The sequence below is a fragment of the Brassica oleracea genome, chromosome C7 (genome assembly GCF_000695525.1).
Source record: "Brassica oleracea var. oleracea cultivar TO1000 chromosome C7, BOL, whole genome shotgun sequence".
NCBI classification, from domain to species: domain Eukaryota; kingdom Viridiplantae; phylum Streptophyta; class Magnoliopsida; order Brassicales; family Brassicaceae; genus Brassica; species Brassica oleracea.
In genome coordinates, this window is record NC_027754.1 from 5,915,025 (window position 1) to 5,919,022 (window position 3,998).

Genomic DNA, 3,998 nt, shown 5'->3' on the forward strand with positions numbered 1-3,998 from the left:
CGTTGCGAGTTTTCTCCCATGTAGCGTCTGGATCGAGCGCTTAGGATCTCCGGAGTGCTGAATGCTCCTGTGTTTTGGGGATTTAGCGTTCCTCTTAATGGATCGGACGGCGGTTGGTTTCTTTCTCGGGTGTTAGATCTGTGTTCCGCGAGTACCCGTTTGGTCTGATCCAGTCGATTAACGATGGTCCGATAAGCGACCTCTTGGTTGCGAGTTTTATCGATTAATGACGAGACCATTCCCCGGAGCTCGGCCACCTCTTCCCGAGTTTGGGCTAGAGGGGTCAGAGATATTGGTCTCGTTGATTGAGGTCGGGTTAGGTCGTCGGCAGACTGCCTTTCTCCGGGACGATTCCAGACTCGAGCTCCGGTTCGGTCGGGGATCGAGGTTCGATCTGGAACTGAGGTCCGGTCTGGTGGTGAGGATCGATCGTGGCTTGATTCTCGGTCCTGGTTTGAGGTTCCGATTGGAGGGATTCGTTGCGTCTGGGTTGTTTCGGTCGTCCCATCGGCACCCGTTGGTCTAGCGGGCAGGGTTTCGGTTCTCGAGTTGGATCGGATAGGATCAACGTCGTTGATTCTTGATGGTGTGGTCCCGATTGTTTGATTAGGATCCATAGTCGCGCTTAGAAAACTGTGATCAGTTTCTTAGCAAAGACATTTTCGTTTATCTTCCCCACAGTCGGCGCCAAAATGTAGATCCTAAAATCCACACTACGTATTTGATAGTGATCGAGAGTTTAATCTGGGGAAGAAAAGATTATGTAGGCAACAATCTCTTTAGAACACAACGATGTAATCAGATTCCAGTAGGCAAAGATGGATTTTATTGATGAATGAGATTGAATACAATAAGTGAATTGAGATCGAGTACAATAAGTGAAATGAGTTCAAAAAATTACATGTAAATTTTAATTTTCATAATAAGATGTTAAATATAAAATAATTTCAAATTTGTATAAGAAAGTATATATTAGTTCGTGTAATAATTAAATAGAAATCCCATAAGATAAATCTATAATAAGAAGCAACAAAAATACATGTGGTCGATTTTAAAAAATAATTGAATAGACAAAAATGTAAACAATAGAATTACTATGTTTGCAAAATTAATATAAACATTTATATATACATAAAAGTGAAGAAACACCCGCACAACCGTGTGGGTCGTGTCTAATTTACTTTAAAGTTAGTAATAACATAAAAATATGATCAGATCCGATGATCAAATAGTCAATATATGATCCATAATCAACTTTGTTATTTTTTTTTATTAATCTAGTCATTTGATAAAATAGGTATATAATAAAATATTTTTGTTGTTTTCTTTTAACATTTATTATACTATCTCAGATAAATTTTTCTAAAGAAAGTACTATCTAAAATGAATGTGTACATGATTGTTTATGAAAGAAATTTTTCTGAAATCATATATATATATGCACCTCTTCATAATTTGTTGATTTTTTTTTTTTTTTGTAGTTTTGTAAGTATTATAATGAAAAAGAAACTAAAATTAAAAATTTACTTAAAACCATTATGTAAAAAGAAAAATTAAAATAGAAAAAAATTACTATTTATGCATAATATGTTATTTAATTAAATATATCACTACTAGAATTAATGTTAGATTAGTACATCAAAACTGATTTTTAAAATATTACTCTCTCCGTTTCAATATAAGTGTCGTTTAAGGTTTTCGCATAAGAATTAAGAAAATTGTTAAATTTTCAGGTTTATCCTTATTTTATATAAATTTTCATTTGGTTTACTTAATTAATTAATTAAAAATAAGGGAAAAGTTTGGAATTGTTTATTAAAATACGCATTGGAAATGAAAAACAACACTTATAATGAAATAAAATTTTAAAGTTAAAGCAATACTTAATATGAAACAGAGAGATTATTATAGAGATTAGAGATAGCGACTAGTGTGGCAAGGAATGTATGCTAGCATATAATAGTTTTTTTTTTGGCTAAAACGCTAGCATATAATAGTTTCTCGGAAATTGCAGAAAAAACTACTTTTATTCGATTATTTGTAATTACGAATGCCGAACAAGAACATCAAACTACTTTTTTAAACAAACATCAATAAAATATCAACGGAACTACCCAAAAAAAGGTAGGGTCCTAAGAAGATTCCTCATAATTGGATGATGATTATTCAGTAAAACATAATTAATATATACTGTATATGCTGTATGGAGTATATGTTAGTGAAATGTACTTTTCAATGTGACCAGAAACTATTCAGAGAATCTCCAAATTTTATTCTATTTTCAGTTCAAATTATAATTTACAGTAAAATGTATTTAAATCCTGTTTCATTTTAACTCAACTATAAAGTAAAAACTAGGTTTACCTTAAAAATAAAATAATCAAATTATTTTCAGTTTTTCACTTCATTTTTAATCTAAAACTAGATCTCGACCCGTGCAACCGAGCAAGTTTTTGTTTTCATTATTTTTATTTAAATATTTTGTATTCAATTCTAAATTAGTATATATTATAATATATATGTGTCTATCAATTTTCAAAACATAATAAGTTTACGGTATATTTTTTTCATTGAATAGATTATTTCAAACTTTCACATGTATTTGTATCTTCTTCTATATATATTTTTCGGATTATTATTTCATTATTAAAATCATAATTATATATATAAAGATTAGTTAAATATTGTTTTATTGTCATATTCAAAAATATTGTAATATTTCACAAATTTAGAAAGTTTTTAAAAAATTAAACTTTTCGCTTCATAGATTTATATTATCGAGTAAATAATTAAACATTTAGTTTTTGTTTAATTTTTAAAATAAACTATATAGTTTAAAATTTGTTTTCATTGGTTTAAGGTAGTAAAGATTAATCATTGTTAGATAATATGATTTTTGTTATTTAAGAAAAATTCTTATAATTTTAAAAATTAACATTGACAAATATTTAAATAATTAACATATAGAGGTATAGTATTACAACATTAAATTATATCTATTTAATTTATATTATATATAAATCTAATGGATCATCTATTGTTTAAATCTAATTATTGATAGCCCAATAAAAATTTCCGGTAGACCCAAAATTTAAATGATAAGATTAGAGATTAAATGTAACATGACTTTTTAGGAATATGTCCATTAGGTCTATTTTTTTAAAAACCACACATGAATCAAGATTGTGACTTCTGTTTTAATATATAAGATATAATATATTTACTGTAAAACTTCATTTTACTTTAGAATTACTCAAATTTCAAGTAAAAATAAAATAAGATATTAGAGATGCTTTTGGTATTGAAATAAAACCTTATATTGGCTACAGAAAATGTTAACATATCATATCTGGTATCTAATGTTTTTTTAATCAGATCTGGACACTGGATCGGATATTTTTGGATCACTAGGTCACTGGATCAACTGTAGTTGAACTGCTGGTCAATCTATTTAATTGTTTTTATAATATAGTTGTATATTAATATAATACTACTAACCACTGTAAAATATTAAATAATTTCAAAAATTAAACTATAGTTTTTAAAATATAATTCAATATTTGAAAATTTTATTTTAATTTCAGTTAGTACTTGTCATGAAAAAAAAAATCATTTGATTAATTTATTAGGACTTTGCCAGAATATTAGGATAACAAGTAATTAAATAACAATTATTATAGAGTTAACTTTTAAATCCACAAGAAACGAAGACTATAAACTTATAATAAATTATAATAATGAAAATAAACTAACACTGAATCATATTAAAAAAATTTGCTTTTCTCCATCACCATTCTTTTCATTTTCTTCAAACGACACACTAAAAGTTTAATAAAAATTGAAAAAGTATAAATAAAAAATTTCATTTAATTTACGTACTTTTAAAAAATATATCAGATGTTTTTTTAATGTTATTAGGTTTTTATGGGTTTATATCAGATCAATCGAGTCGTGAGTTATTGGTAAGTTTTTGGGTTTTTATCAAATTATTAAGTTAA